Source organism: Electrophorus electricus, unplaced genomic scaffold, assembly GCF_041902795.1.
Source record: "Electrophorus electricus isolate QZ-2024a unplaced genomic scaffold, ASM4190279v1 Scaffold37, whole genome shotgun sequence".
Classification (NCBI taxonomy): Eukaryota; Metazoa; Chordata; class Actinopteri; order Gymnotiformes; family Gymnotidae; genus Electrophorus; species Electrophorus electricus.
Genome location: NW_027658660.1, coordinates 1,527,226 through 1,537,535, shown reverse-complemented (window position 1 = coordinate 1,537,535; position 10,310 = coordinate 1,527,226).

Genomic DNA, 10,310 nt, shown 5'->3' with positions numbered 1-10,310 from the left:
GAATCTGTAGCACTCAATCTGGTAAAACTATGCACTCTCTATGTATATTATATACTCTGTACGTGTCAAGTTGAAATCAGCTCATAATCAAACTCATAAACATATATATCAACTTATGCTAGTGTATCTACAGATGTGAAGAAATTAAACAGTATCTGTATGTCTGTTTGTGTGCCCGAGTGTGTGCGTGTTCATGTGTGTGTGCGTTGTCATCAGGCCCAGAAGAATATACTGTTGGAGAAGCGTGTTCAGGTCCTCTAGTAACAGAATAGCACCAGACTGCAAGGATAGGCCTGCATCTCGCCAAGTCCAGGTCTCTACACCTATGCACTGTTTCACTCACACATTAGCATGTGGGATGAGCAGGATTAAGACCTTTAAGGGATTTAACCTTTAAGAGATAATCTGTTTCACTGCCCAGGCACTGCACAGCCCCCCACATTGTCTCTTTGGGCTGATCCTCTTATACTTCTCATACTTTTGATCATAAGGGTGTTAATGGCTTGTGTTTGTCTAGTCTCCACCCCAGACCTGGTTGCCATGGGAGACCCTACCAGGAGCTAACATTCCTGAGAACGTAACCCTGGAAATCATTAGACCTCCCAAGCATTTCCTTCGTGATAATTCCCCAATCTAGGGAGGAAATTAGACTTAACATCTTAGTCATACTACACTGACCATGTAGCTTCCAATACAATTAAAGGCATATTTTGTGAGAACCAGGAACTGATGAGTATGTAGCCTAAACAATGGATTAAATTCACTTTCATTAACAGTAAAGTTGCAGAAAACACTTAGTGCTAGAAGGAAATGCATAGTTAGGGGTAAATATACAAACTCTAGCACTTATTGTTTATATCACTTATCATTGTTTAAGATAGACCTTATGTATTTTGCACTTCTAGGTATCAGCATTTATCCCTGTATTCCACAGTATTCTAGTTCATTGGTATGTTTAATTCTAACCTACTATACTGAACTTGGATATATTCTATGAGTAAATGACAAAGCACTTTTGTAAGTCGTTCTGGATGAGCGCGTCTGCTAAATGCTGTAAATGTAAATATACTTGTAATCCTGCTGAGTTTGTTTGTTTTTTTTCTGTGTACTTAGGGACAAGATTAGGACCTCTAGAAAGTTAGACTAGAAATTAATTGCTTTTTTTTTCCTGTTAAAATTGTCATTATTGTGGTGACCGTTGTTGGCCAGAGAAGCATGGGCCCCCCTTTGAGTCTTGGTTCCTCTCAAGGTTTCTTCCTCATGTTCTAGGGAGTTTTTCCTTGCCACTGTTGCCTTTGTCTTGCTCACTGGAGGCTTGGACTTGGACATTTGTAAAGCTGCTTTGTGACAACTGTTGTAAAAAGCGCTATACAAATAAATTTTGATTTTGATTTGATTGACTTAGTTGAAGTGATATGGAAGTTGACAGGAAAGAGGATAAGCTATTGCACCACTAAACTATTTTCTGTAAAGAGAACCATGTTTACATGTGGAATGACACAGAAGTAAGTGGCATATTTACTGATAGCATATGAGAATACTTCAGTGTAGTAGCCCAGTGATAACCAGTCAGAAGAGAATCTGCCACACTGAAGTGTCGTTAGAAGAACTTCAGGTAAAGCCAACATGTTAGAACTAAAAAAATGAAATACATGTGTTTTGAAAGCCAGTTCTGAGCAAAGCAGTAAGGGTACAACCTGTACTGTCTTGCCTAACATGTCTCTACCACAAAAAACAAAACAAAAAAAAAAACAAAAACAAAGATTAATTATTAGAAAATTATTGTAATTATGGGCACAGGAAAATTCAAAAGGCTAAAACCTTGGCATTCACACACCCCTGTTGACCCTGACTATCCTGACCCAGAGAAGTCACCACTGCACTGGAACACTCATGTCCATGTCCAGAATTAGGCTTCCAGCAAGACAGTAAAGGGGACTTTACACAGAAAAAAAGTAATATTGTCTGAAATTAAGTGCGACAATAGACAGCAGTGGTGGGTGTTATAACATAAAATGTCTCACCAACAGCAGCTGACACAACTAGTGTGTGCAATATTTTAATTTATTACCTCGTTATATGGGGGGCATTTTGAGCATATCTGAATATCTGGGGGTAATGTGTCTCTCACAATATAGACTGTGCCTATAGTCTAACATTAGTTTCTTTGCTATAATACGCTCGCCGTGATAGCAGCTAATTAGCGTGCAGACTCGCCCCCATTAAACGAGCCACAAAAACCAGCTAGCTAGCAAGCTAAAGAGTAAACCTAGCTAGCTAGTTCTGCTTCATACTGGCTCATTTGACATACGAGTTTATCTTTCGCTCATAATTCATTAATGACATTTACCATCTCCAGTTAACAATTTACTTCAGGTTTTGGTCTTTTTACACAGGTTTTTACCATAGCGTTTGTGTACTCAGTTTCGTCGAATAGTTAGCTAGCTAACCTAGTGCCTGTGTGTGTGATAGGTAGGACAATTCTTGATTTCTTCGATATCAAAGGTAGACCTAAAATTCTTCTTTATGTCTTTCTGTGTGCATCTATGTATGTTTGTATGTTTGTATGTATCTATCTCTCTATAGGTATGTATTGTTATGTATGTATCTGTTTATCCATCTACAGGTATGTATCAGTAACGTACCGATGGATAGACAGTGAGGGAAGCACATTGTAGGTATGTGACCTACAACCTTCACCTGTCTGTCTTTAAGTGGGTTTCCCCTAAGGCTGGATTTTAAGGCCCTGTTTTGGGTCTACACTGAACACCATCAGTCCATCCAACAGTCCATCATCTTAACCATTCATCTACCCACCTCTGCCCTGAAGTCATTCCCCTCAGTCCTAGCTTAGCTAGGTCCTCCCTCCTTGTTTGATCAATCTCCCTCTCTTTTTCTATCTAGCTCTTTGTTTTTTCACATTGCACAAGAAACGTTTGTGCGCAATTAGACACACGCACGCACGCACAAACACTCACGCACACACACTCGTGCTCACGCGCACACACGCACACACTTGTGCGCACACACACACACACATACATGCACATGTGTACACACACACACATATGCTGTACTGACTCTGTAGTCTAACTCAGAGCATTTTAAATTTAAAAAATTCCATTGAGATTAAGCTGCAAAACCACATCTTTAATTTGAGAAATTAACATCAATAATGGATGAACTATACAGTAATAATTGCTCAGTTTGTTCTGAATCCTCTTATTTAACGGGACCATGAGTAACTGGCCCCATGGCTGCTTGTTTCTCAGCCAGCTGTTTGTCATTACATTATTAGATCCTGCACTAGAGAGCTAGCAAAGGTCTAGAACAAACCCATTTAATACACAAAAAGGTCTGGAGTAAACGCCTTCACATCACTTAGAGTGTGGCCTCCTTACAGACTGTCTCGTAGGTGTAGTGATGGATGGAGAGAGAGTACCAAACTCCCTTTCATTAACTGTAAACCTGGAATATATTTGTGATGGCCAGTAACCTGAATTTCCAACACCCTAGACAATGCAGACTCAGTACGGTATGCTGCCTTCTCTATTCAATTGCCGTTAAGGGTTCTTATTGATGGGTTGGGATTATAGAATTATGGTGTATTAACAGATTATTGCTTCTCTGTGCTTTGGATGACATGCCCAAATCCACCTGAATATGTCAAAGCCAATCCAGGTGGTGTTTATATGAGTAAGGTTTATATGAGTAATCTTCATCACTGCCCACTGGTTCTCTGGCAGCTCCAAGCGCAGACATGACGAGCGTGAAGAAGTGGGCGCCTTCGCCTCTCCGGGTCCACCTGTCCGCCAGGCTCTTCTCACACCCACGCGCTTCCAGTCAGTGGGGGCGGCCTCACACGACCCCCGCCCACAGCACTTCTCGCGGACGTGCAATGCTGTGCACTTCCTGTGTCAAATGTATGGGTTCGGCGTGCCACTCTACAACGTGCGCTATCATACCAACACCAATGGCTTACTCTGTGTCAACTACAGCGTGCTGGTACCAGGGTTATCCGAACCGTTCTGCGGTGCTGCCGAAGTTCTCCCCTGCCCCAACAACAACAACATGGAGGAGGAGGGCCACCACACCGCTGCCGAACAGGTCCCCAAGGCCATGGGTCATGCCTAGAGTTACTGCTGTTACTTCTCAGTTTGAATAAGCTTGGTTCATTTTGTTGTTTGAATTCTCATATTTACCAATGTTTTATGTTTTATGTTATGTTTTTTCTTAAGTTGTATAATGTTTTAATTATGCAGTAAGAGTTTCCAGTTTGTAAAGGCTTTTTGTGGTTTTTGCATGTAGATGAGTTCACAATTTTGACTGTGTTGCACATTAAAAAAGAAAGTTGTTGGATACATTTCTCCCTCTTTTCCCACAGATATTAAAAATGTTTTCATTGACTTGGGGGGGGGGGGGGGTTACACCTGTCAAAGCGTAATGCAAGTGTCCTAATGTGAGCTCGGGCAGGACAGAAACCTCCCATGGAGCAGAACAGCAAAAGCTCGTTTAATTTTCATTTTCAGTAGGTATACAGACCGTGAAAATGGGGCTTCTTTTTGGGTTTTAAGCGGGAAGTGTCAGAAAAGTTACCACAGAGATAACTGACTTGTGGCGGCCAAGCGTTCATAGCGACGTCTCATTTTGATCCTTTGATGTCGGCTCTTCCCATGATTGTGAAGCAGAATTCACCAAGCGTTGGGTTGTTCACTCACTAACAGGGAACGTGAGGTGGGTTTAGACTGTCATGAGACAGGTTAGTTTTACACTACTGATGATGTGGTGTTGCAACAGTAATCCTGCTCAGTATGAGAGGAACCGCAGGTTCAGACATTTGGTGCATGTGGGATTATGACTGAACACCTCCAAATCAGAATCCTCCCGGACCCCAGTGAGCAAAGACACGTGTGAACGGACCAGGGATTCAGCTGCAAAGCATGTTTGTGGAGAACCTGGTGCTAATTGACCTTAAATGACCTGATTCTGGGCCAGGTTCTTGTGAGTGGCAGAGCAGCTACGTTGCTGCGATCCATTGAAAATTAGCCCTTGATCCAATCTAAGAGGTTTAGCCCGAGGAGGGGGGCTTAAGTGTGGTCCCTAAAGGGTCGGCTGGCGCGCTGCATTCCTGGAGGTCTGGAGCTCCGGAATGTAGCGTGGGACATGGTGAGGAGTGTGTCCAGGTGAGTATGTGCTGTGCTGGGCATGAGTGATGGAGCGTAGTGCCCTGGAGGTATGGATGTTCCATAAGGGGAAATGATGCGGAGTGTGCCCAGGTGAGGATGCACTTAGTCAAAGCTTTCTCTCTCCTCCTGCCGTATACTCCCCAACTCGTTGCAGGGCTGACGTAGAGCATGTGGCCGCACGTTTGCTTGCAGCGTCCAGTATTAGTATATCCTATACACACAAACCCCATTCAACCGCCCAGCAAGGCTGTCAGAGGGGGTGTGTGACTGTCAATCTACAACAGGTGGTAGTAACACTGAAAGAACTTTTTTAAAGCCAGAATTTACCGAATTTATTTTTTCACAATATATCCTATATTACATAAAGTCATTTACTTCAGATCTCAAGGCAGAGCTGTATGGCAAATAGTAAATTGTTAATACAGATTTTTTTTTGTATTATTAATAAGTTAATAATATTAGTTTATTCGATCAAGTAGGCTAACGCTGGGTATTGTTAACACCATCAACTACAATGTGTTTATTTCCTTACCTTTATTTATATTCTGAGTGTAAAATCTCATATTTACGTAAACATTCACATAAAAGATTCACAATCTTTTCATCATGACTGGGCATACAGAGAAACCGCTTTCCCAACGCGTCAGTCCGGCGGGATCCCAGAGTTTAGAGCATGGACCCCTTCAGTGCACTGGTAGCCTTTACCAGAGCTGAGCTCAAGACCTGCTCCACTGGGTTGAGCTCCGGTCCCGGTGACCAGAACAATTTAATCAAATGTGTTGTGTTTTTTGTTCCTCTCCAAGATGTTTCAGACGCCGATATTCAGATTTGAGTCTGAGCAAGTTGAGAAACCCACAATGAGGGTTTCTGGGTGCTCTGGAGGAGCATTCAGAAGTACTTGTGACTAGAGAAACACAGTCAATCACATAAACAAGAAATAATGTCAGTAATGTTTGCAGCAGGTGTTTCAAATGTGCCCAGACTCATATTCAAAAATATCCATGTTTCAACAGTTTGAAGGAGGCCATGACACTAACAGTCTGGTGGAAATTCCACAAGATATCAAACTCCACACTCACACAAACTAGTCATTCTCCCATTTGGAACAATCCAGACTTTACCATGAACAAAAATATTAAACTTTACCTCTTGGATAGAAAAAGGCATTACACACCTTAAACATATTTATCATAAGACTTCTTTCATGTCACGCCCACAACTAGCCCCAAAATATGGTATAGAAAGCCCCAGTTCCTACAATGCCATCAGCTAAGATCACCTATGTGTTCAAAAATCAATTCCGATACCTACATCCATATCAGATTTTATAAACAAACATTCTTTATACAAAAAACCTATTATCTAAGATATACAAAATAATAGTGAAATCAAATCTCACAGTTACTCTCCCATCGAGACAATGGGAGGAAGATTTATTACTAGCCCCCGATGCCACAGTTTGGATTAAAATGTGTAATAATAATTACCACATGACAGCAACACTAACCCACAATGCATTCAGTACAAAATAATACAGAGTACATTATACTACACATTGGATGTTTAAAATTGGTTTCACAAGCTCAGCAATCTGTACATATTTTACTCAAAACACAGCTGACGATTACATTCACGCCACGTGGCAGAGCACACCTTTCAAGCAATTTTGGCAAGTCATCATCACCAACATATCCCATGCTTTAAATAACCATATCCATCCAACACCATCTTTATTTCTCCTAGGAGATATATCATCAACCAATATGACAGGATACTATGTATAACATTATTATATTGATATAATAAAAATATTATTGCAAAAAAACAACAAACAAAAAAAACATACTCATGAACTGGAAAACAAAAAATAATATTAGTGTCACCCAATAGAAAAATCTATTGATAGACTATATATCAATAGAATAATTATATTAATTATTAATCAATAACAGAACCAATCATCTAGACTGGACACCATTGATAAAATCCATACAGAGCCAATCCATAAACGATAAATATCACACTCTAATACGTGTACATATACAATCCAACATACATGTACTCGCACGTAACCATATATATATATATATATATATATATATATATATATATATATATATACATACATAAACACACACACACACACACACACACACACACACACACACACACACACACACACATCATTCCTGTAATGGTGCAGATGGCGAATACTTAAAAATATTCTATATACATTTTGCGTTTTTCTGTTAATCTGTCTGTCTTTTTTTAATAATAAAGCTCTAAAGGTCCTCTGATGGGGGGTAATAAATTAATATATTTATTTCTCCAGATTTCTAACTCTGAGAGAAAAAAAAAGTCCTTTTACAAATTGCACCTCGTTGTGGACCTCGGCTAAGTTTACATTCCAGGTGATTATTTTAGAATTCAAGGGGAGGAGCTGCAGGAGTTGGAAGAATGAATTAGGAAAAAAGAAGTTATCAGAGCAATAGAGGAATGAAACCCACGCAAGAATCCTAGAGCCGATGGTTTACCTGCTGAATTTCATAAGGTGTGCGTTAGTGAAATTGCTGATCTTCTAGCTAATGTTTTTAATGAAGCATTAGATGGGGGGCAATTGCATGATTCATTTTATCATAGTGTGATATCATTAATATATAAAAAAAAGGAGATCCTTGTAAGTTGGATAATTGGAGACAGGTCAGCCTATTAAACTTGGAGTACAAAATTTGTGCAAAAATAATTGTTAATAGGATGTCAGAAATATTGACTGATATCATAGAGTTGGAACAGATATGTGCGATAAGAGTAAGATACATGGGGGATAGTTTAGGAGTAATAAGGAGTTTGGTTATTGAAGGGTCTGAGAGGGATTTTTATATAATAGGACTGGATCAGAAAAAGGCCTTTGATTATATTTCTAGAGACTACTTATGGTGTAGATTGGAACATTATGGATTTCCAGAGAGGTTTGTAAATATGATTAAATTATTGTATAGTAAATCAAAAGTCCAAATTAATGTTAATGGTGTGTTAACTGAAGATTTTGAAATACATAGAGGGGTTAAACAAGGATGCCCATTGAGTGCTGCATTATATGTCATCGCTATTAGCCCACTATTATATAAAATTAAAAATGATCAGCAATTACAAGGTGTTCACATGTTAGGTATGGAAAGATGGAAAATATCTGCGTACGCAGATGATGTGACGCCTTATGTCAAGAATCAAAATGAGTTTCATATAGTTAAGAGGCACTTTGAAATGTATGAAGTTGTGGCTGGAGCAAAATTAAATGAAAGTAAAAGTGAAGGGGTACGGATAGGAGATGGGCAACCTGTACCAATAGATGTAGAAATAAAAAGTGAAATTAAAATATTAGGTTTGATGGTAGTAAATGGTAGATGTAGCGAACGGAATTGGAAGAAAAAGGAGTGTGAAATTAAACTAGAAATGGGAAAATGCAGGGTGTCAAACTATAAGACTAGAATACAGGAGGTTAAGACCTTTATTTTTCCAAAATTGTTGTTTTTGGCTATGGTTTTCCCTCCGGATGAGAAATGTATTAAGAGGCTGAATAAAATGTGTGTTCGTTTTATTTGGGGAAATAACAGAAGTGACAAAAAGGGAAATTATGTACAAGTCAAAAGATAAAGGCGGATTAGGGGGAGTTGAGTTAGCTCAGAAATTAGAAAATGCCTTTTGCAAAAATGTAACGAAAGCTATATTTCGGAAAGCAATTTGGGTAGGAGATGTAAATCAGTGGAAAGAAAAGAGGCAAGTCAAGGAAACATGCTCCTTATTTTAAATTACTATATGGAGATTTTTTGTTTAAATATAGGCAGCTTAATATTGATTGGAATAAGTCCCCAAATAAAATGATAGATAAAACAATACAAGACTGATTTTGGGGGAATGTCAATTATAAGGGTCTGACAGTGACAGAATGTGAAACCTGTGTTAAAAATGTACAGTCTAAAAGTATCTCGGAAAATGTTCGAGATACTGCATGGCTTATATCTGTTGGAAGATTGCCTGTACGATGTAAAATTGCATAGCCGATGAAATGATAGAACATATATTACTGCAGTGCACAAGGACTATTGAAATTTGGGAGAAAATGAAAGGTATTGGGTTTAAATGGGATCGTAACAGGAAAAGTATTATGTATGGAGTGTTTAATGAGAATTTGACTGAGAATGTGAAGGACCTTTGTTGGATGATTTGTGTGCCAAATTCGAAGATTTGGAAAACACGATGTAAGATGATTATTGAGCAATGTATAATACCTGCAGAAATAGTTTTTAAACAGATTGTGTGTGAGTTAAAAAGGTTGAAGACGTTTGATATGAGAGGAAAAATTCCCTGGACTCTTTTGGACATATAAATGGATGTATACCTAATTTACAGATGTAAATTGTATTGTTATTATTAATGTATAGAGTGAAGGTACTCTGTGTCCTCTGGTAGATATTGTTTGTGAGGTTTTTGTGATGGAGTGTTTGTATTGAATTGAATTGAATTTTCTTAATAAAGTCAATTTAAAAATGGAGAAAGGCGGTCCTAGAAACATTATTTATTTACATGAGCTTTGAACGAGAGAGTGGGATCCATAACTCCAAGATCTTTAACCGTTAGATAAGATGTGATTGGGAGACCATTGAGGTTCATTGAGTAATTAGACAGTGGGGACCTAGCAGACTCTGGGCCTAATAGAAACACCTCTGAATGTCTCCGAATGTTAGAAATTAATTAAAAATACTAATGTCAATGTATTTATGACACATGCATTTAGGACATGTAATTTTTTCAATTATGCTTGCTACAGAATTAACAGTCAAACGTTCAGTGACTTTGCATGCAGAGTTGTAACTCTGCTTATTACTAGAACTGTGGCTAGAATCAAAATCAACGCTAGTGTCGTTCCTAAAGCCATTAGACTCCTGAACTCTGGCTAACTCCAATTCCAATTCAGATTCCAAAATGGGCACTTTTATACATGCTTATAGACAGTCACACACACACACACACACACACACACACACACACACACATACATACGTACATACATACATACATACATACATACATATCTATACACACACTCACACATTGTTTTGCATC